Below are 25,335 nucleotides of genomic sequence, written 5' to 3' on the forward strand. Positions count from 1 at the left end.
TGTGTGCCTCAAATGGAAAAAACTCTGAGATGTATTGTTAAACAATAAAGAGCAGAGCAATATGAATGGCATTCTACTTGTTAAATACATATTATGAATAAAAAATATATCATCAATAAAAAATTTCTGCAAGGAGCTACATAAATCAAGTCTCCTCTGTGGATTTAAAAGAAGGAGTTTTGAATAATTCACATGTGGATTATATCATGTTATACATGTTATAAATTACAAATGTAGTTAAATTTTTTTTCAGTGAACTGGCACAAAATTGTAATTAAATAAAATTCAGTTTCCTTTTCCATGTCAAACAGTCTGTGAAGCTACTGATTTGGGGAGTTAAAAAAAAAAAAACCTAAGAAAGAAAATATTTGAAATTAGTAGATTATCTAACAATACCATAGTAACTTTTCAAAAAGTCAAATAAATTTTACAGTGAGACTTTTTTATTCGGGGTTGGATGGAGATTTGGTATGCAATCAAGCTTGATCAAGAAGAGTTTGGGAATAGACAGAGGAAAAGGGTAAAAGATTTAGCCAAGTCCTTTTCTTTGGGAAAGAAAGCTGAGACAGAACAGGCGATGAACAGGATAGAGACAGAGCAGGACAAAGCAGGATGTTTTTATGGCATCTTCTAGAGATTACAGAGGCAGCCAAGCAAGCATCCTATAGAAGTTGCTAAAAGGGATTGTGAATTCCTAATATAGGCTCTCTAAAGGACTACAGCGATGATAGGGAAGTGGCATTATGTAACCTAATTTAAGGTTTTTAGTCTAATTTTTGAATTCAATTTAGGGTATAAAACATAAGGTGTACCAAAGAGAGAAAATCCTCAGGTATGAGTTCTTCTGACCGCTGAGGAGCTACTTAATAGAATCCCATTTTTAGAGGTACATAGTCCAGAAAAAAGAGCAGTCAGTTTTTCTGGCTGTGAGACTGAATCAGATAAACACCCTGTGCCCTGAGGGACAAAACTGTAAAATGAGCCTTAAGTGTCTCTTTTGCCGACTGCTCACAAATTGTAGGTTGGCTTATTGAAGGACTCCTGTGTCAATGGTGCTGTCTCTTTGTCTTTTGGCCTTTCGTAAAACCAGCCATTTAAGCTATTTTATTTTTGGCTGCGTTGAGTCTTGGTTGCTGCGCGTGGGCTTTCTCTAGCTGCAGCAAGCAGGGGCTACTCTTCGTTGCCGTGCATGGGCTTCTCATTGCAGTGGCTTCTCTTGTTGTGGAGCATGGGCTCTAGGCACATGGGCTTCAGTAGTTGTGGCTCGCGGGCTCTAGAGCGCAGGCTCAGTAGTTGTGGCACACGGGCTAGTTGTTCTGCAGCATGTGGGATCTTCCCAGACCAGGACTCGAACCTGTGTCCCCTGCATTGGCAGGCGGATTCTTAACCACTGCACCACCAAGGAAGCCCCATTTTAGCTCTTTTTAAAGAATGTTCTTCTTTTCTCAGATTTATTAGATCTCTAATATTCATCAGATATTCTTGAATTCCTATCATATATTTTTTTTCTTTTTCTTCAACCCTGGTTTTTGTAGAGAAATACAGAGAATCTCTTCATGATGTTCAAGTAAGGAAGGCAGGAAATTAAATAACCTCAAAAAGATGAAATACAGCAAATATAAATGGTGATTATTCCTAGCCACAACTAACTCCAAAACACTTTATCAGTCAAAAAAAAATTGTAATCTTAGGGAAAAATAAATATCTTCAGAAATGGCAAAAACCCTTACCAAAAAAGACAAAGAAATGCCTAAGCAAGTTAGAATAAGAACATGGCTGAAAATCTGAGAAATAAAGTCATCAGAATATGTACAAATTCTCTAATAACTGAACTGAAATTAAAATTAGGGTGGTGAACAATTTTTCATAATGTGAGAATGAAAATTCTAAGAGTATATGTTTTTAAGCACAGTTAAAGGGCAATTGGTTAACCCTATAAATCAAAAAGTAAAACGTAAATCATTTTAATCAGAATTAAACCTTAAGCACCCTCAGGTCTAGCAAGGAGCACACATGGGTGTCAGCATCAGATTTGCATGAGGAGGTAACACATTTACTGGAAACTGAAGGAGGAGCAGACTGAAACAAGCAAAGGCCAATTAGTTGGTGCAAAAACTGGCAGTGCTCATAAATCCCACATGTTTCTCTACATTTTCCAATCTCCCTTGCAGTCCGATTAGTGCCATGTGACTGAGTTCTAGCCTATGACATGTGGGCATAAACGGCGTATGCTATCTTTAAGCTTTATCTCGAAACACCCACTCAATCATTCATTTTCTATCTACAGTGACCATTGAGATAACATGTTGATGGCATCATGAGATGAAAAAAGCTTGGATCCCTGAACTTGGGGGACAGGCCCCAAGGGGAGCCCCCTGATCTACACTGATGAGATGTATTATTATTACATATTATTACATTATTACATACAATATTATTCTGTTAAGGCACTGAGATTTCAAGGTTTATTTGAAACATAGGATAACCTAGAATAAATAGTGCTTCTGAAATTTTGGAAGACACAAAAATTCTCTGAAGATCTTGTTAAAACACGGGTTTCTGAGTGACCTCCAGAGAGATTCTGATTTGATAGGTCTGAAAGGTGGGAAAACTCATTTTGTATTTCTAAAACACTCCCAGTTTTTGTTGATGCTGCTGGTCTACAGAACACATTGATCTAAATATCCTGAATAAAATACTAGGAGTGGAATTAGATAATAAAGTCTGTGTGAAAGATGTGAGGCTCTGAGGCAGGAAGGCGCCTCAACCTTACATGTACAAGGATCTGAAGGTAGATTCGTGGAGAAGAATTATAAAGCAAAGAGTATGAATCAAGAATGAAACTGAAAGTTTGACCTGGGAACCTTGAGATCAAATGGGAACCAAATCAGAATTTCCAGTGCAAGCTTGTGACACTATTCACGGCTAATTGGCCCACCAACATGTTAAGGTATTGATGGGATACAAGATTTACTCACAAATACAACACATGTGAATGCCAATATATTCATCTCCTACAGGTCTCCAGGACAAATTGAATGGGTCCTGAAAAACCCAAAGAGCCAAACATTTTCTATCAGGTGTAAAAGTTGCAATGTGAATGAGCATTTTGTTACAGACTTCTTCTGTATGAATAACCTTACTCTGGTTTACAAATTATAGCTGGTAAAGGAGGTGGGAGCCAGAGTGGCATTAGCATGGAGCCACCAGAGACCTCATGTAGGAGTAGCAATGTACTCATTGATGATGATGACCCCAGTGGGTAGGAGATTAATGCCCAAAGCACTGTGTCTCAATACCAGGTGCTCACTAGAATCCTACAGGGAGCTTTAAAAATTACTTTGTCTGGGACACTCCTAGAAATTCTAATTCAATTGATCTGGGTTAAGGGTGCCCAATATATCTTGTCATACCTTTAAAAAAAGTCAGCTGCTTTTCATAAATGTCCAGATGCTTTTAGTCATTAAAATGTTCATCCTGGTTCCTAAAATCTCAATACTAATCATTTTAAAGAGTCAATATCTTGAAGCACTTACCCTCTTCTCCTCCCCAGCATAGGCTAGGACAGAGGTAGCAGCAGCTTAGAGAGGAGAGAGATGGGGTGGGGAGAGGAGAATCTGTTTGTACTTGCACCTTTCCATGTTTTTTTTTTCCTTTCCACTTCTGTGGCCATCACTCACTTCTATGTGGCATGACTTTAAATGTGCCTCTCATGTGGGTGCATTGGTGGGCTCTTCAAAAAGCCTTATGAGGTTGTCGTCTGCTAGGGGCTGAATTGTGCCCCTAAAATTCATATATTGAAGTCATAACCCTCAGTACCTCAGAATATGACTGTATTTAGAGATAGTGCCTTTAAAGAGGTAATTAAGGTAAAATGAAGTCATATGAGTTGGCCCTAATCCAATATGACTCATGTGCTTATAAGAAGAGATTAGGAAACAGACAATACAATGACCAAGGGCAACCATGTGAGGACACAACAAGAAGGCAGCCAGCTACAAGCCAAGGAGAGAGGCCTCAGAAGAAACCAAGCCTGACAACACCTTGATCTCGAATTTCTAGTCTCCGGAATTGTGAGAAAATGAATTCCTGTTGTTGAAGAGACCCAGTCTGTGTTTTTTTCTTATGGAAGCCCAGGCAAACAAACATACACCCTCTGTATGAGAACTCCAGATCCTCAGGAACAGTCCCTTATCTCCCCCAGGCCTTCACTCACTGTGGACTAATTAGATGTTCCCTGTTGTTCAAAAATCCTTTGCCCACCGATGTCTTGGGGGAGGGTTGACAGAATTACTCATGACGTTTCATTTTCCACATCCTCCATTCAGCCCATGGGAAATCTGCATATCAAAAAGTAAAATAAAATAAAAGACTGCATCAAGACCACTCCTCTCTATCTCTCCTCGCTCAGCATTTGCTCCTTTCTCCACGATCCTGGAGGATTAAGGACTCTAGTGCACGGGCCTGGCAATCTTTCAGGCAAGAGCTTTCCCAAGGATGCTAAGAGAATGGTGTCAACCACCCCAAGTTTTATGTGCTCTTCTCTAAGGAGTCCCTTACCTTGCTCCTGGCAAAAGGGAATCAATAACATCTTCTTATGAATATTCTGCTCTTTAAAAAAAAAAAGAGAGCTTCTATCTATAGAGACCTTAGTCTTGGTTCCAAGCCCTGAAGTGGCCTCAGGGTTCAACATGGGTGAATCTCAAAAACTATAATGTTGAGTAGGTACACAAAAAAGGTACATACACTATGATTTCATTTATATAAAGATCTTAAAACAAGCAAAACAAATCGATGGGGAATACAGTCAAAACAGGGGATAACTTTGAGGGATTATTGACTAGATGAGGAAAAGATAAAGGTTTTTGTGGTGCTGAGTAATATTCTAGTATTTTGATCTTTGAAGTAGTTGATGACTGGAAGATGGTAAGAAGGTGATACTGGGTAACTCAGTTTAAATCTGTTTGGGTCAATATGCACCAAATTTAAGTAAAAGTGAAATAGATAAGCCTGATTAGAAAACTTGCTTGGAAGTTAGTTTTCCTGAGCATTCAGGAAATTTCATTAGTAATTAAAATTTCATAATAAATTATTAATTGTCTTAAATTCACTAATAATTTTATTAGCTCTAATAGGATCCATATAAGGAACAAGGAAGATATCAGAATTGTTAGCTGTGAGATCTTCAGCAAATTACTTTCATAATATGACTCACCTACAAATTGGGTAAGTTATTTCTGTAAGTGTTATACTTGTCAAATGCTCATTAAGGATAGTGACCTAAATGAGATACTTTTGTGTAAATCAACAGCTTATCTAATTTCTGGTCATGTACCTGATTTTACTTAAATAAATTATTACTTTTATTTATGTATAATTATCCTTCCCACACACACACACATTTTTGTACCAATCTTAACTCATTCTCGGGCATTCTTTAAAGCACTGAAATATAAGAGAATACCTTACTGCTTGAATGGGCAAATCCTGTAATGGGAAAATGTTTCAGTAACAGAACTAACTATGTAGGAACCATAAGGGATTTTATAAATTTGACCGTGTAAGATAAATTTTAAAATTTGATGAAGCATTTCGACCACAAAGCAAATATATAAACAAAAATTCTACCATTAACAATGTCAGAAGATCATCTGTAATTAATTGCAGGCACATACATTCAACAAAACTTTCAACCTAGTAGAAAATTGGATAAAAGTATGAAGTTAACTCATATGAGAATGAATATAAATGCTTAATAAGACTATAAATATCTCAACCTTCTTAATCATTAAAGAATAAAGTAGCTATTTTTTTCAACTTTTAAGTCTGGCGAAGGCTTAAGAGAATAATAAAAATCAGTATCAGAGGGAGTGTAAATTGTTAATTTTTTGGAGAGCAATATTTAAATAGCTGCAAAAATTTTTGCTTGTCTCTCAACCATCAATTTCAATTCTAGGAATTCTAAAAACAATATGCTTATGATTGCAGATATATGTTTAAAGATATTTACTGCAGGATTTCTATAAGTCTGCTTCTAGGGACAACTTACTATTCATAATTTAAAATTACTTCCTGATTTTAGAAAGTTTATATGGTACATTTATTATGCAGTACCATCACAGGCATTTGAGGAAGCATTTTATGACCAATAACATTAATATTTTTATAGCAGAATCTATGAATATTCACACTAAGTAGAACAAACACAGACCATAAATAATTTAAAGTAAGTTCTGATCATGTTTTGACATCAAATGAATTCAGTGAAGGTTAGGTTTGACTTCCAAATTAATGGGAAGATACTTCCAATTTTAAGTGCTTTTTGGGTTTCAGAATTGCAGATAAGGTACCATAGACCTATATGAGAAAAACATCTGGAAACTAAACAAATGTTCATCAAATAATTATCTTAAATTAGGATTCTTTTTAACACGTATTCTAAGCAATATTTTTAAAAAGCAAGAGAATCAATGTTTAAAATATAAATGCCCAAGATATACAATAAGATGAAATTAACAAGTTTCAGAGTAACAGCATTATCCATTTATTTCATACAGTAGGATTTCTGGTAACATTTCTTTGTCCTTTAGGGAAATAATTGGAATGGAAGACCTAAAGTCTACTGAGAGGAAACATACAGATTTTATATGTTTTCCAGAGTCTTTTTTTTTATTGGAGCCTCAACTTCTTCTCCTAATAAATATCATCTATTCTACCTAGAGGTAATAAAACTTATTAGAATGAATCAAGATGAACCTGAATGACCAAAGATGGGCTACAGTAGGGACAAGGAGGGCTCCAGGATATAACCTCCATGAAGGTAGAAAGAGTCAGGTGTCAAGGATAAATGTAAACTTAGTCACACTTGAAAACTCTGCCTGTACACAGAGCTGTTCTCTAAGTGAATCTAAATATCTGTGATTTGAAAAGCACAGGGCATTGGAACTCACATCAACAATAACGGTTCAAATTCCCTGATATGTAAAGAATGTTGCAAATCAAGAAGAAAAACATGAAAAACTCTTTAGAAACAAGTCATAAAACATGAAAATTCTCATACAAAAGATTGTAAGCAATTCTTAAACATTTTTCAATTATCTTTTTTCTCCATGTTTCATTCTAAATAGTTTCTATGGCTATGTCTTCAAGTTCACGTAAGGGGCCTAACCTCATCCATGGTAGGCATTTGCAGGTTAAAACTACAGTGAGGACTTTCATTTTCAACCAGGATACAGTAACTAGAAGCAGATTTACCCTCCCCCTGAAACAACCAAAAATGGACAAAATACAGTTTGACACAATTTTCAAGACTCGACATCACACAACAAAGGACGGTGATCCGTGATAAATGGGCAGCAAACAAGGTGTACCTTTTAGTAGTCCCACCTTACTGCTTCTGGAGAGCTCCCAAGCTGCTGTGCTGGGAGGAGAAACCAGGCTGGAACCCAGCCGACAGCCTGAATAGAGGATGAAATAAGGAATTAGAGAGACTCAGAGACCCAGGTGGCTAGAATGTTCAGGATAGAGCATCAGAGAGGAGGGAGCTGCACAATGAGAGATCTCCCTCTGGTAGTTTCCTCACAAGTGCTTTAAAATATCTTCATTCCTGTGTAAGTAAGATATCACTTTTCTCTGGCTGTTTCTGAGTTTTTTGTTTTCTCTTTATCACTGGTTTTAAACAATTCAATTTTGATTTAATATGGTGTAGTGTTTGTTTGTTTGTTTTTAATGTTTCTTATGCTTGAGTTTCATTGATTTTCTTGGTTCTGTGGGTGTACAGTTTTCATCAAATTTTGAGAAAATTTTGACCACAATTCTCCAAATATTTGTTTTATCTCCTGATCTCTCCACCTTTTGGGGCTCCTGTTACTTGTATTTTTGACTGCTTGATGTTGTTCCACAGCTCACTGATGCTGTTTCTTTGTGGGGTTTTTTTTTGGGGGGGGTGGTTCTTTCTTTTTCTGAGTTTCATTTTAGATTGTTTCTACTGCTACGTGTTTAAGTTCTTTTTTTTTTTTTCTTTTTCAATGTCTAATCTGCCATTAATCCCATCTTGTGAATTTTTCTTATCATACATTGTATTTTTCATTTCTAGATGTTCCACTTAAGCCTTTTATAAATCTCCTATACCTCTCCTTAAATTCTGAACATATGAAAGTGTTGTAATAACTATTTTGTGTCTTTGTCTATTAATTCCAACATCTATGTCAGTTCTGGGTAAGTTTCAGTTGATTGATTTTTTTTTATTATCATATGAGTTATATTTCCTTCCTTATTTGTATGTCAGGTAATTTTGGATTGGATGCCTGATTTAGTGAATTTTACTTTGTTGGGTGCTATATATTTTTTTCATTGCCATAAATACTCTTGAGCTTTATTCTGAAATGTGGTTAAGTAACTTGGAGAAAGTTTGATTCTTTGGGGTCTTGCTTTTAAAATTTGTTAGATGGGACCAGAGCAGTGCTCAGACTAGAGCTAATTATTTCCCATTGATGACACAGATCCTTTAGTGTCCTTTATCGAATGCCCTGTGAATATAAGTTTTTCAAGACTGACTGATGGGAACAGACACAACTCCTGGTGCTGTGTGAGTACCAGAAATTGTTTCCTCTAATCCTGTGGAATGGTTCTTTCCTGGCCTTGGGTATCTCTCAAATGAATTTAAATGTTCTGAAAGGAAAACAAGAATTGATAACCTAGAATTCTATAATAAGCAAAAATATCTGTCAAAAAAACAAAGGTGAAATACTTTTTCATAAATACAAAAGCTGAAAGAATTCATCAGCAACAGACTCTTATAAGAGAAATATTAAAAGAAAAATTTCATAGTAGGAGGAAAGTGACTATTGATGTAAATATACATCTATACAAAGAAATGAAGAGAATCAGAAAGGGCAACTACATGTATAAATATATAAAAAGCTTCTCACTTTTAAAATCTACTTAAAATATAACTGACTGTTTTAAACAAAAACAAAAAACAATAACAATGTAATATGACATTTTTAACCTATATAAAAGTAAAATCAACACTAGCACAAAGATGGGGAGGAGAGAAATGGAAGTTTACTATTCCCAGGTTCTATGACTACATGTAAAGTGTCATAATACCAGCTGAAAGTAGATACATATAGTTTACAATTATGTAAACAATAAACCTTAAAGCAGTCACATATAAAATAAAGAACTATAGATAATGAGCTAATAAAGGAGAGAAAGTCATTAAAATATTTGATTCATCCTAAAGAAGGCACAAAATATGAAGGATGAAAATAAGAAGAGATGGGGCAAATAAAATTAGCTATAGGGCAAATTTAAAGTACATCATGTTAATAATTACATTAAATTCACATGGCCTAAATACCCCAATTAAAAAGCAGAGGCTTCAGATTAATTAAAAAGTAGGGTGCAGATAAACATATGCAGCCTACAGGAAAAGAGCTTTAAAAACAAGGTTCAAATAGGTTAAAAAGTTAAAGAATAGAAAACTGTATACCCTGCTCACACTAATCAAGAGAAATGTGGAATGGATATATTAATATCAGAAAAATTATTTCAGAGTAATAAATATTATCAAGGATTTTAAATGGTAATTTGATAATGTAAGTTGGTTATTTTATCAAGAGGTCATAGCAATACTGTTTATGCACCCAATAATTGAGCCTCAAAATACACAATAGAATTCCAAAGGGAAGCAAATTCACAATTATAATTGGAGATTTCAATACCCCTCTACCAATAATTGACAGAAAAATAGATACAAGATCAGTAAAAGGTAGAAATTTAAATTATACAATTAGCCAACATGATCCAATTAGTATTTATACAATATTCCTCCCAACAGCAGAACACATTACTTTAGGTACACAAGACACATTTAACAAGACAGACTATATTTTGGACCATGAAACAAGTCTCAGCAAATCTTTAAAGGATGCAAGCCATACATAGTATGTTCTCTAACCACAAAAAGAACTAAATTAGAAGTCAATAACAGGAAAATCCCTCAATATTTTGAAACTAAATAACACATTTATAAATAAACCATAGGTCAAGAATAAATCAAAAGTGATTTAAAAAATAACTTTGCATTTAATAAAAATTTTTAAATATCAAATTTTATACAATGCTGTAAATCAGCATTTAAGAGGAAATTTATAGCACTGAACTTTGTTAATTAAAAAAGAAGAAAGTTCTCAAGTTAATGATCTCAGCCTCTACCTTAAGAAACTAGGAAAATATGGGAAAATTAAACCCAAAGTAATTAGACGAAAAGAAATGTCAAAAATCAGACAGAAATGAATGAAATAGAAAATAGAGAACAATTTAAAAAATCAATGAAATGGAAAAAGCAATGATCTATTATTAATGAACACAACAACATAAGTGAATCTCAAAATAATAATGCTGAGTAAAAAAAGCTGGGCAATAAAAAGGACAAACTTTATGATTCCATTTATATGGAATTATGGAAAATGAAAAACAATCCATAGTGACAGAAAGCAGATCAGTGGCTGCCTGTAGGTGGGGGAAGGAAGAGAAGGGAGAGAGAAAAGGATTACAAAGAGGTATAAGGAAACCTTTGGGTATGATGGATGTGTTCATTGTTCTTATCATGGTCATGATTTCATGGTCATATACATATGTTACAAGCCATCAAATTATACTCTTTAAATATTGGCAGTTTATTGTATGTCAGTTATTTCTCAATAACACTGTTATCAATAAATGAAACTACACTGAAAATCAAATGACAAATGACATGTATACAAGATTATTCTGCATAAGGAATAAAAACAATATATTCAATGCAACCTAAGTGTCCAGAAAAAGGGACTTGTTAAATTATGCTCCTCCAACTCTGTAGACAGAAAAGTATTTTTATGCATGACTATGAAGCTATCTCCATGATTTATTATTAAGAATACAAACAAACACAGGCAGATACACACACCTCAAAAACACAAAATGTAGAAATGCAGAGCAGTATATATTTTATGTTTCTGTTTTTGGTATTAAAAAAAAAGGATAGACAAAGAACATTTGTCATACCTGGAAAGTATACACGAGAAAGTAAAAGTATTAGTTACCATCAGCAAGGTGACACTGGTGTCTAGAAGACAGAAGAGTGAGAGCAAATTTTTTCTTATACAGTTGACCCCGAACAACGCAGGTTTCGGGTTTTTCTCAATAGTAAATGTTACATTACTACACAATTGGAGGTTAGTTGAACTGGCGGATATGGAACCACAAATAGGGAGGAACCACATATACACAGGGCCCTATAAATTATACAGGACATTCGACTGCGCAGAGGGTGAGGGTCCCTAACCCACACACTGTTCAAGGGTCATTCAATCTTTGATAATCTTGATCCTTCAATCTTTGAAACATGTACACGTCTTACCTATTTAAACATATTTTTTAAGATCCCTGGCAATAAAGTATAATACTAATTAAAAATTAGTCAAGTTGTGGAATCAGATAGCTTGTACTAACTGTGTTGGCTCTGGGCAACTTAAACTCTTAATTTTCTTAAAAGGATATCACAGATAATGATAGTGTCTCCTCCTAGGATCTTTATGAGTAATAAACGAGCACTTAGAACAGTACCTGCCACTATAGTAAACAAGCAATATTTTTTATTGAAATATAGTTGATGTGCAATATTATGTTAGTTTCAGGTGTACTATATAATGATTTGATACTTGTATAAATTATGAAATGATCACCAGGATAGTGTAGTAACCATCTGTCACCATACAAAGTTATCACAATATTACTGACCATATTCCTAATGCTGCATATTACAACCCCATAACTTACTTATTATATAAGTGGAGGTTTATATTTCTTTATCCCCTTCATCTATATTGCCTACTCTCCCAACCCCCCCTTTCTTCTGACAACAACCTATTTGTTCTCTATGAGTCTGATTTCATTTTGCTTTTGTTTTGTTTTTTAGATTCCACAAATAAATGAGTTCATGCAGTCTTTTTCTCTGTCTGACTTATTTCACTAAGCACAATACCCTCTAGATCCATCCATGTTGGCTCAAATGGCAAGATTTCATTTTTGTTTTTTATGGCTGAATAATATTCCACTGTATGTGTATACCACATCTTTTTTTTTTAACATCTTTATTGGAGTATAATTGCTTTACAATGGTGTGTTAGTTTCTGCTGTATAACACGTGAATCAGCTATACATATACATATATCCCCATATCTCCACCCTCTTGCATCTCCCTCCCACCACATCGTCTTTATACATTCATCTATCAGTGGACACTTAGGTTACTTCCATATCTTAGCTATTGTAAATAATGCAGCAGTGAACATACAGGGTGCACATATCTTTTTGAATTAGTGTTTTATTTTCTTCAGGTTAATACTCAGAAGTGGAACTGCTGGATCGTATGGTAGTTCTATTTTTAATTTTTTGAGGAACCTCCGTACTTTTTTTAATAATGGTTGTACCAATTTACAACCACACCAGCAGTGCCATGAGGTTTTCCTTTTCTCCACATTCTCAGCAATGCTTGTTATTTTTTGTCACTTTGATGATACCCATTCTGACAGCTGTGAAGTGGTATCTCAAAGTGGGGTTTTTTTTTTTCCATGAGTGAACATGTTTATATAATAAAACTTTCAGAGAAAAAAGCATTACATTACAAACACTTACTTTATAGTCATAATTTAAACACATAATTTAAGACACATCTGCTTTAGAAAGAAACCTCATCAGAATATTTATTCTATTATATAATTTTTTACTATTTAACTCTTCATTAATTTTTAAGTTGTTTATTTTATTAAACTATAGTTTACTTAAAATATTAGTTTCAGGTGTACAGAGTGATTTAATACTTTTATACATTACAAAATGATCACTATGATAAGTCTAGCTATCATCTGTCACCATACAAAGTTATTACAATATTAATGACTATATTCCTCTGTTGTACATTACATCTCTCTGACTTATCTATTTTATAAATGTAAGCTTGTACCTCTTAATATTCCTCACCTATTTCACTCATTGCCACACACGCCTCCCCTCTGGCAACCACCAGTTTGTTCTCTGCATCTATGAGTCAGTTTATGTATTGTCATGTTTGTTCATTTGTTTTGATTTTTAGATTCCACATATAAGTGAAATCATAGAGTATTTGTCTTGCTCTGTCTGACTTATTTCACTTAGCATTATAAATATCCTCTAGGTCCATCCACATGATCACAAATGGCAAGATTGTATTCTTTTTTATGGCTGAGTAATATTCCATGGTGTGTGTGTTTGTGTGTATGTATGTATCACATCTTCTTTATCCATTCATCTATCCATTGACATTGAGATTGCTTCTATATCGTGGCTATTGTAAATAATGGTGCAATAAACATAGAGGTGCATGTTTCTTTTCTAATTAGTGTTTTTGTTTTCTTCAGAAAAATATGCAGAAGTGGAATTGCTGAATCTTTTTTTTTTTTTAAACATCTTTATTGGAGTATAATTGCTTTACAATGGTGTGTTAGTTTCTGCTTTATAACAAAGTGAATCAGTTATACATATACATATGTTCCCATATCTCTTCTCTCTTGCATCTCCCTCACTCCCACCCTCCCTATCCCACCCCTCTAGGTAGTCACAAAGCACCGAGCTGATCTCCCTGTGCTATGCGGCTGCTTCCCACTAGCTATCTATTTTACATTTGGTAGTGTATATATGTCCATGACACTCTCTCACCCTGTCACGTCTCACCCCTCCCCCTCCCCATATCCTCAAGTCCATTCTCTAGTAGGTCTGTGTCTTTATTCCCGTCTTGCCACTAGGTTATTCATGACCTTTTTTTTTTCCCCTTAGATTCCATATACATGTGTTAGCATACTGTATTTGTTTTTCTCTTTCTGACTTACTTCACTCTGTGTGACAGACTCTAACTCCATCCACCTCATTACAAATACCTCCATTTCATTTCTTTTTATGGCTGAGTAATATTCCATTGTATATATGTGCCACATCTTCTTTATCCATTCATCCGATGATGGACACTTAGGTTGCTTCCATGTCCTGGCTATTGTAAATAGAGCTGCAATGAACATTTTGGTACATGACTCTTATTGAATTATGGTTTTCTCAGGGTATATGCCCAGTAGTGGGATTGCTGGGTCGTATGGTAGTTCTATTTGTAGTTTTTTAAGGAACCTCCTTACTGTTCTCCATAGTGGCTGTATCAATTTACATTCCCACCAACAGTGCAAGAGTGTTCCCCTTTCTCCACACCCTCTCCAGCATTTATTGTTTCTAGATTTTTTGATGCTGGCCATTCTGACTGGTGTGAGATGATATCTCATTGTAGTTTTGATTTGCATTTCTCTAATGATTAATGATGTTGAGCATTCTTTCATGTGTTTGTTGGCAATCTGTATATCTTCTTTGGAGAAATGTCTATTTAGGTCTTCTGCCCATTTTTGGACTGGGTTGTTTTTTTGTTATTGAGCTGCATGAGCTGCTTGTAAATCTTGGAGATTAATCCTTTGTCAGTTGCTTCATTTGCAAATCTTTTCTCCCATTCTGAGGGTTGTCTTTTGGTCTTGTTTATGGTTTCCTTTGCTGTGCAAAAGCTTTTAAGTTTCATTAGGTCCCATTTGTTTATTTGTGTTTTTATTTCCATTTCTCTAGGAGCTGGGTCAAAAAGGATCTTGCTGTGATTTATGTCATAGAGTGTTCTGCCTATGTTTTCCTCTAAGAGTTTGATAGTGTCTGGCCTTACACTTAGGTCTTTAATCCATTTTGAGTTTATTTTTGTGTATGGTGTCAGGGAGTGTTCTAATTTCATACTTTTACATGTACCTGTCCAGTTTTCCCAGCACCACTTATTAAAGAGGCTGTCTTTTCTCCACTGTATATGCTTGCCTCCTTTATCAAAGATAAGGTGACCATATGTGCGTGGGTTTATCTCTGGGCTTTCTATCCTGTTCCATTGATCTATGTTTCTGTTTTTGTGCCAGTACCAAACTGTCTTGATTACTGTAGCTTTGTAATATAGTCTGAAGTCAGGGAGCCTGATTCCTCCAGCTCCATTTTTCGTTCTCAAGATTGCTTTGGCTATTCGGGGTCTTTTGTGTTTCCATACAAATTGTGCAATTTTTTGTTCTAGTTCTGTGAAAAATGCCAGTGGTAGTTTGATAGGGATTGCATTGAATCTGTAGATTGCTTTGGGTAGTAGAGTCATTTTCACAATGTTGATTCTTCCAATCCAAGAACATGGTACATCTCTCCATCTATTTGCATCATCTTTAATTTCTTTCATCAGTGTCCTATAATTTTCTGCATACAGGTCTTTTGTCTCCTTAGGTAGGTTTATTCCTAGATATTTTATTCTTTTTGTTGCAATGGTAAACGGGAGTGTTTTCTTAATTTCACTTTCAGATTTTTCATCATTACTGTATAGGAATGCAAGAGATTTCTGTGCATTAATTTTGTATCCTGCTACTTTACCAAATTCATTGATTAGCTCTAGTAGTTTTCTGGTAGCATCTTTAGGATTCTCTATGTATAGTATCATGTCATCTGCAAACAGTGACAGCTTTATTTTTTCTTTTCCAATTTGGATTCCTTTTATTTCTTTTCCTTCTCTGATTTCTGTGGCTAACACTTCCAAAACTATGTTGAATAATAGTGGTGAGAGTGGGCAACCTTGTCTTCTTCCTGATCTTAGTGGAAATGGTTTCAGTTTTTCACCATTGAGGACAATGTTGGCTGTGGGTTTGTCATATATGGCCTTTATTATGTTGAGGAAAGTTCCCTCTATGCCTACTTTCTGCAGGGCTTTTATCATAAATGGGTGTTGAATTTTGTCAAAAGCTTTCTCTGCATCTATTGAGATGATCATATGGTTTTTCTCCTTCAATTTGTTAATATGATGTATCACATTGATTGATTTGCGTATATTGAAGAATCCTTGCATTCCTGGAATAAACCCCACTTGATCATGGTGTATGATCCTTTTAATGTGCTGTTGGATTCTGTTTGCTAGTATTTTGTTGAGGATTTTTGCATCTATGTTCATCAGTGATATTGGCCTGTAGTTTTCTTTCTTTGTGACATCTTTGTCTGGTTTGGGTATCAGGGTGATGGTGGCCTCGTAGACTGAGTTGGGGAGTGTTCCTCCCTCTGCAATATTTTGGAAGAGTTTGAGAAGGATAGGTGTTAGCTCTTCTCTAAATGTTTGATAGAATTCGCCTGTGAAGCCATCTGGTCCTGGACTTTTGTTTGTTGGAAGATTTTTAATCACAGTTTCAATTTCAGTGCTTGTGATTGGTCTGTTCATATTTTCTATTTCTTCCTGGTTCAGTCTCGGCAGGTTGTGCATTTCTAAGAATCTGTCCATTTCTTCCAGGTTGTCCATTTTATTGGCATAGAGTTGCTTGTAGTAATCTCTCATGATCCTTTGTATTTGTGCAGTGTCAGTGGTTACTTCTCCTTTTTCATTTCTAATTCTATTGATTTGAGTCTTCTCCCTTTTTCTCTTGATGAGTCTGGCTAATGGTTTATCAATTTTGTTTATCTTCTCAAAGAACCAGCTTTTAGTTTCATTGATTTTTGCTATTGTTTCCTTCATTTCTTTTTCATTTATTTCTGATCTGATCTTTATGATTTCTTTCCTTCTGCTAGCTTTGGGGTTTTTTTGTTCTTCTTTCTCTAATTGCTTTAGGTGCAAGGTTAGGTTGTTTATTCGAGATGTTTCCTGTTTCTTGAGGTAGGCTTGTATTGCTATAAACTTCCCTCTTAGCACTGCTTTTGCTGCATCCCATAGGTTTTGGGTCGTCGTGTCTCCATTGTCATTTGTTTCTAGGTATTTTTTGATTTCCCCTTTGATTTCTTCAGTGATCACTTCGTTATTAAGTAGTGTATTGTGTAGCCTCCATGTGTTTGTATTTTTTACAGATCTTTTCCTGTAATTGATATCTAGTCTCATAGCATTGTGGTCGGAAAAGATACTTGATACGATTTCAATTTTCTTAAATTTACCAAGGCTTGATTTGTGACCCAAGATATGATCTATCCTGGAGAATGTTCCATGAGCACTTGAGAAAAATGTGTATTCTGTTGTTTTTGGGTGGAATGTCCTATAAATATCAATTAAGTCCATCTTGTTTAATGTATCATTTAAAGCTTGTGTTTCCTTATTTATTTTCATTTTGGATGATCTGTGCATTGGTGAAAGTGGGGTGTTAAAGTCCCCTACTATGATTGTGTTACTGTCGATTTCCCCTCTTATGGCTGTTAGTATTTGCCTTATGTATTGAGGTGCTCCTATGTTGGGTGCATAAATATTTACAATTGTTATACCTTCCTCTTGGATCGATCCCTTGATCATTATATAGTGTCCTTCTTTGTCTCTTGTAATAGTCTTTATTTTAAAGTCTATTTTGTCTGATATGAGAATTGCTACTCCAGCTTTCTTTTGATTTCCATTTGCATGGAATATCTTTTTCCATCCCCTCACTTTCAGTCTGTATGTGTCTCTAGGTCTGAAGTGGGTCTCTTGTAGACAGCATATATATGGGTCTTGTTTTTTATCCATTCAGCCAGTCTGTGTCTTTTGGTGGGAGCATTTAATCCATTCACATTTAAGGTAATTATCGATATGTATGTTCCTATTCCCATTTTCTTAAATGTTTTGGGTTTGTTATTGTAGGTGTTTTCCTTCTCTTGTGTTTCTTGCCTAGAGAAGTTCCTTTAGCATTTGTTGTAAAGCTGGTTTGGTGGTGCTGAACTCTCTCAGCTTTTGCTTGTCTGTAAAGGTTTTAATTTCTCCATCAAATCTGAATGAGATCCTTGCTGGGTAGAGTAATCTTGGTTGTAGGTTTTTCTCCTTCATCACTTTAAGTATATCCTGCCACTCCCTTCTGGATTGCAGAGTTTCTGCTGAAAGATCAGCTGTTAACATTATGGGGATTCCCTTGTGTGTTATTTGTTGTTTTTCCCTTGCTGCTTTCAATATGTTTTCTTTATATTTAATTTTAGATAGTTTGGTTAATATGTGTCTTGGCGTGTTTCTCCTTGGATTTATCCTGTATGGGACTCTCTGTGCTTCCAGGACTTGATTAACTATTTCCTTTCCCATATTAGGGAAGTTTTCAACTATAATCTCTTCAAATATTTTCTCAGTCCCTTTCTTTTTCTCTTCTTCTTCTGGGACCCCTATTATTCGAATGTTGGTGCGTTTAATGTTGTCCCAGAGGTCTCTGAGACTGTCCTCAGTTCTTTTCATTCTTTTTTCTTTATTCTGCTCTGCAGTAGTTATTTCCACTATTTTATCTTCCAGGTCACTTATCCATTCTTCTGCCTCAGTTATTCTGCTACTGATCCCATCTAGAGTATTTTTAATTTCATTTATTGTGTTTTTCATCATTGCTTGGTTCCTCTTTAGTTCTTCTATGTCCTTGTTAAATGTTTCTTGCATTTTGTCTATTCTATTTCCAAGATTTTGGATCATCCTTACTATCATTATTCTGAATTCTTTTTCAGGTAGACTACCTATTTCCTCTTCATTTGTTAGGTCTGGTGTGTTTTGACCCTGCTCCTTCATCTGCTGTGTGTTTTTCTGTCTTCTCATTTTGCTTATCTTACTGTGTTTGGGGTCTCCTTTTCACAGGCTGCAGGTTCGTAGTTCCCGTTGTTTTTGGTATCTGTCCCCAGTGACTAAGGTTGGTTCAGTGGATTGTGTAGGCATCCTGGTGGAGGGAACTAGTGCCTGTGTTCTGGTGGATGAGGCTGGATCTTGTCTTTCTGGTGGGCACGTCCACGTCTGGTGCTGTGTTTTGGGGTGTCTGTGGCCTTATTATGATTTTAGGCAGCCTCTCTGCTAATGGATGGGGCTGTGTTCCTGTCTTGCTAGTTGTTTGGCATAGGGTGTCCAGCACTGTAGCTTGCTGGTTGTTGAGTGAAGATGGGTCTTGATGTTGAGATGGAGATCTCTGAAAGATTTTCGCCGTTTGGTATGACGTGGAGCTGGGAGGTCTCTTGTGGACCAGTGTCCTGAAGTTGGCTCTCCCACCTCAGAGGCACAGCCCTGATGCCTGGCTGGAGCACCAAGAGCCTTTCATCATCACGGCTGACCTAACCCTAGGACTAATGGTGAAAGCAAAGCTATACAGACAAAATCTCACCAAGAAGCATACACATATACACTCACAAAAAAGGAAAAGGGGAAAAATTAATATATCCTGCTCCCAAAGTCCACCTCCTGAATTTGGGATGATTCGTTGTCTATTCAGGTATTCAACAGATGCAGGCCCATCAAGTTGTTTGTGGAGCTTTAATCCGCTGCTTCTGAGGCTGCTGGGAGAGATTTCCCTTTCTCTTCTTTGTTCGCACAGCTCCCAGGGTTCAGCTTTGGATTTGGACCTGCCTCTGCGTGTAGGTCGCCTGAGGGCGTCTGTTCCCCGCCCACACAGGACGGGGTTAAAGGAGCAGCTGCTTTGGGGGCTCTGGCTCACTCAGGTCGGGGGGAGGGAGCGGTACGGAGGAGGCGGGGCGAGCCTGCGGCGGCAGAGGCCGGCGTGACGTTGCACCAGCCCGAGGCGTGCCGTGTGTTCTCCCGGGGAAGTTGTCCCCAGATCACGGGAGCCTGGCCGTGGCGGGCTGCGCCGGCTCCCGGGAGAGGCGGTGTGGAGAGTGACCTGTGCTCGCACACAGGCTTTTTGGTGGCAGCAGCAGCAGCCTTAGCGTCTCATGCCCGTCTCTGGGGTCCGCGCTGATGTCCGCGGCTCGCGCCCGTCTCTGGAGTTCGTTTAGGCGGCGCTCTGAATCCCCTCTCCTTGCGCGCCGCAAAACAAAGAGGCAAGAAAAAGTCTCTTGCCTCTTCAGCAGCTGCAGACTTTTTCCCGGACTCCCTCCCGGCTAGCTGTGGTGCGCTAACCCCTTCAGGCTGTGTTCACGCCGAGAGCCCCAGTCCTCTCCCTGCGATCCTACCGAAGCCCGAGCCTCAGCTCCCAGCTCCCGCCCAGCCCGGCGGGGGAGCAGACAGGCCTCTCGGGTTGGTCAGTGCAGGTCGGCATCGCTCCTCTGTGCGGGAATCTCTCCACTTTTCCCTCTGCGCCCCTGTTGCTGTGAGGTCCGCGCTGATAGCCACGGCTCGCGCCCGTCTCTGGAGCTCGTTTAGGCGGCGCTCTGAATCCCCTCTCCTCGTGCACCAGGAAAACAAAGAGGGAAGAAAAAGTCTCTTGCCTCTTCGGCAGCTCCAGACTTTTTCCTGGACTCCCTCCCGGCTAGCTGTGGTGCGCTAACCCCTTCAGGCTGTGGTCACGCCGCCAACCCCAGTCCTCTCTCGGGGATCCGACCGAAGCCGGAGCCTCAGCTCCCAGCCCCGCCCGCCCCGGCGGTTGAGCAGACAAGCCTCTCGGGCTGGTAAGTGCTGCTCGGCACTGAGCCTCTGTGCGGGAGTCTCTCCGCTTTGCCTTCCGCACCCCTGTGGCTGCGCTCTCCTCCGTGGCTCCGAAACTTCCCCCCTCTGCCACCCGCAGTCTCCGCCCGCGAAGGGGCTTCCTAGTGTGTGGAAACCTTTCCTCCTTCATGGCTCCCTCCCACTGGTGCAGGTCCCGTCCCTATTCTTTTGTCTCTGTTATTTCTTTTTTCTTTTGCCCTACCCAAGTACGTGGGGAGTTTCTTGCCTTTTGGGAGGTCTGACGTCTTCTGCCAGCGTTCAGTGGGTGTTCTGTAGGAGCAGTTCCACGTGTAGATGTATTTCTAATGTATCTGTGGGAAGGAAGGTGATCTCCGCGTCTTACTCTTCCGCCATCTTCTGCTGAATCTTATGATAGCTCCATTTTTAAGTTTTTGAGCAACCTCCACACTGTTTTCCATAGTAGCTGCAACAATTTACATTCCCAACAAGAGTACATGAGGGCTCCCTCTTCTTTACACCCACATCAACACTTTCTTGTCTTTATGATAATAGCCATGCTGATAAGTGTGAGGTAATATCTCACTGTGCTTTTTTTGTTTTTAACATCTCTATTGGAGTATAATTGCTTTACAGTGGTGTGTTAGTTTCTGCTGTATAACAAAGTGAATCAGCTATACATATACATGTATCCCCATATCCCCTCCCTCTTGCATCTCCCTCCCACCCTCCCTATCCCACCCCTCTAGGTGGTCACAAAGCACTAAGCTGATCTCCCTGTGCTATGTGGCTGCTTTCTCTCATTGTGGTTTTGATTTGCATTTCCCTGGTGATTAGTGATGTTGAGCATATGTCTGTTGGCCATCTATATATTTTCTTTGGGAAAATGTTCATTTTTTTTTTTGGTCCTCTGCCCATTTTTTAATTGGGTTGTTTGTTTTTTGATGTTGAGTTCTATGAATTCTTTGTATATTTTGGATATTAACACCTTATCAGATATATCATTTGCATTACCTTCTCTCATTCAGTAGGCAGCCCTTTTACTTTATTGATAGTCTTCTTTACTGTGCTTTTTAGTTTGATGTACTCCCATTTGTTTATTTTTGCTTTGTTTCCCTTTCCCAAGGAGAGGGAGCCAAATATATATATATATATATATATATATATATATATATATATAACTAAGACTGATGTCTAACAGTGTACTGCCTATGTTTCCTTCTAAGTTTCATGGTTTTAGTTCTTACACTTAAGTATTTAATCCATCTTGAGTGTATTTGTGGATATGGTGTGCAAAAGACTCCAGTTTGATTCTTTTGCATGTAGCTGGCTGGTTTTTCCAAAACCATTTACTGAAGAGGCTGTCTTTACCCCCATTGTATGTTCCTGCTTCCTTTGTCATAGATTAATTGATCATATAAGTCTGGGTTTATTTCTGGACTCTCTATTCTGTTCCATTGACCTATATGTGTGTGTTTTGCCAATACCACATTATTTTGATTACTGTAGCTTTGTATGATAGTTTGAAATGAGGGAGCATGATACCTCCAGCTTTGTTATTTTTTCCCAAGATTGTTTTGGCTGTAAGGGGTCTTTTGTGTTTCCATATAAATCTTAGAATTATTTGTTCCAGTTTGGTAAAAAATGCCTTTGGTATTTTGATTGGGATTGTGTTGAATCTGTAGATTGCATAGGGTAGTATAGTCAGTTTAACAATATTAATTCTTCCAATCCATAAGCATGATATATCTTTCCATTTGTTTGTGTCGTCTTCAGTTTCTATCATCAATGTCTTACAGTTTTCTGAGTACAGATCTTTTACCTCTTTGGCTGTGTTTATTCCTAGTTATTTTATTCTTTTTGATGAAATTGTAAATGGGATTGTTTTCTTCATTTTTTTTCTGATAGTTTGCTGTTAATTTATAGAAGTGCAACAGAGTTCTGTATATTAACTGTGTATCCTGCAACTTTACTGAACTTATTATTTTAACAGTTTTTTGGCTGTAGCTTTAGGATTTTCTATATATAGTATTATGTTATCTGCAAACAGTGAGCTTTATTTCTCCCTAATTTGGGTTCTTTTTATTTTTCTTGTCTGACTGTTGTGGCTAGGACTTCCATTACTACATTGAATAAAAGTGGTAAGAGTAGGCATCCTTGTCTTGCTCCTTATCTTAGAAGAAATGCTTTCAGCTTTTCACTATTGAGTATGATGTTGGCTGTGTTTGTCATATATGATCTATATTATGTTGAGGTATGTTCCTTTTATACCTATCTTGTTGAGAGTTTTTATCTTAAATGGATGATGAAATTTGTCAAAATTTTTTCTGCATCTACTGAGATGATCATATGATTTTTATTCTTTATTTGTGAATTTGGTGGATCGTGTTGATTAATTTGCAGATATCAAATCATCCTTGCATCCTTGGGATAAATCCCACTTGATCATGGTGTATGATCCTTTTAATATATTGTTAAATTTAATTTGCTAATATTTTTTGAAGATTTTTGCATCTATGTTCATGAGTGAATTGGCCTGTAATTTTCCTTCTTTTTTGTGGTGTCTTTTTCTGGTTTTGGTATCAAGGTGATGCTGGCCTTGTAAAATGAGTTTCAAAATGTTCCTTTCTCTTCAAGTTTTTAGAATATTTTGGAAATATAGGTGTTAACTCTTCTTTAAATATTTGGTAGATTTACCTGTGAAGCCATCTGGTCTTAGACTTTTGCTCGTTGGGAGTTTTATTATTACTGATTCAACTTCATTACTGGTAATTGGTCTGTTTTTTTTTTTTTTTTTTCCTTTCTTCATGATTCAGTCTTGGGAGAATGTACAGTTCTAGGAATTTATCCATTTTTCTAGGTTGTCCATTTAATTGGTGTATAATTATTCAAAGTAATCTCTTATGATCCTTTGCTTTCCTGTGGTGTCAGTTGTAACTTCTCTTTCATTTCTGATTTTATTGATTTGGGCCTTCTCTCATTTTTTCTTGATGAGCCTGGCTAAAGGTTTATCAATTTTGTTTATCTTTTCAAAGAACCAGCTCTTAGTTTCATTGATCTTTTTAAGTAATTAATTTTTTTAGTGTTTATTTCATTTATTTCTACTCTGATCTTTATGATTTCTTCTACTAACTTGGTTTTGTTTGTCCTTTTTCAAGTTCCTTTAGGTGTAAAGTTAAATTGTTTATTTGAGATTTTTCTTGTTTCCTGAGGTAAGCTTGTATTGCTGCAAACTTCCCTCTTGGGACTGCTTTTGCTATGTCCCACGAATTTTAGATCATTTTTTTTTTGTTTTCATTTGTCTCCAGGTATTTTTAAATTTCCTCTTTGATTTCTTCAGTGATCCATTGGTCATTTAGTAGTGTATTGTTTAGCCTCCACATGTTTGTGTTTTTTGCACTTTTTTTCTTGTAATTGACTTCCCGTCTTACAGTGTTGTGGCCAGAAAAGATGCTTGATATGATTTCCTTGTTCTTAAATTTTTTCTCCACCCACCCATGTTTAATGTTTTTGACATATTTTATAGATTTTTGTTTTGTGTATCCCTTAACTACTTTGTGCATATAGATGATTTTACTACTTTTGTCTTTTAACCTTCCTACTAGTTTTATCAGTGGTTGGTCTACTCCCTTTGCTGTATGTTTGCCCTTACCAAGGAGATGTTTCCCTTTGTAATTTTCATATTTCTAGTTGTAGCCTTTTCTTTTCCATTTAGAGAAATTTCTTTAACATTTTTATAAAGCAGTTTATTGGTGCTGAAGTCTTTTAGCTTTTGCTTATCTGTAAAAGCTTTTATTTCTCCTTCAAATCTGAACAATAGCCTTGCCAGATAGAATATTATTGGTTGTAGATATTTTTCATTTCATCGCTTTGAATATATCATGTCACTCCCTTCTGGCCTCAAAGATTTTGCTGAAAGTCAGCTGATGGTCTTATGGGAGTTTTCTTGTACACAGCTGTTTACTTTTCTCTGCCACTTTTAAGGCTCTTTATCTTGACCTTTTGCCATTTTAATGAAAAGGTGTCTTGGTGTGGACCTCTTTGTGTTGATTTTGCTTGGGACTCTCCATGGTACCTGAACCTGGATGCCTGTTTCCTTCCCCAGGTTAGAGAAGTTTTCAGCTATCATTTATTCAAATAAGTTGTTTTCCTTCTGGGGCCCTATAATGTGAACCTTAGTATCCTTAATGTTATCCCAGAGGTCTCTTAAACTATCCTCATTTCTTTTAATTATTTTTTTCTGTTCAGCTTGGTTGATTTCCACTACTCTGTCTTCTATGTAGCTGATCCATTCCTCTGTATCCTCTAATCTACTGTTGATTCCCTTCTTGCATATTTTTTATTTCAGTTACTGTATTCTTTAGCCTTGTTTGCTTCTTATTTATATTTCCTAATTCTTTGTTAAAATTCTCACTGTGGTCATCCATTCTTCTCCCAAGTTCATTGAGCATCTTGATGATCATTACCTTTAACTCTTTACTGGGTAGACTGTTTATCTCTACTTTGTTCAGTTCTCTTTATGAGGCTATTGTCTTGTTCCTTTGTAACATATTCCTTTGCCTCCTCATTTTCCCTAATTCTCTGTGTTTATTTCTATGTATTAAGTAGGTCATTTATGTTTCCTGATCTTGGAGAAATGGCCTTATGCAGGAGACATCATATGGGGCCCAACAGCACATTCCCCCTGGTCACCAGAGCTATATGCTCTAGGGATGTCCCCTATGTGGGCTGCATGAGCCCTTCTCTTGTGGAGGGGCCAACTACTGTGGGCACACTGGTATGTGGGGCTAGCTTCTGGCCCAGTTGGCTGCTACGCCCTGCTTCATGCAGTGGCTGCTGGCCCACTGGTAGGTGTAACCAGGTACTGGCATGGCTGGCTGCGTGGCTCATGGGCTCCTGGGGCTGGTGCCAGCCCACTGGTGGGC

The sequence above is a fragment of the Eubalaena glacialis genome, chromosome 9, assembly GCF_028564815.1.
Source record: "Eubalaena glacialis isolate mEubGla1 chromosome 9, mEubGla1.1.hap2.+ XY, whole genome shotgun sequence".
Lineage (NCBI taxonomy): Eukaryota > Metazoa > Chordata > Mammalia > Artiodactyla > Balaenidae > Eubalaena > Eubalaena glacialis.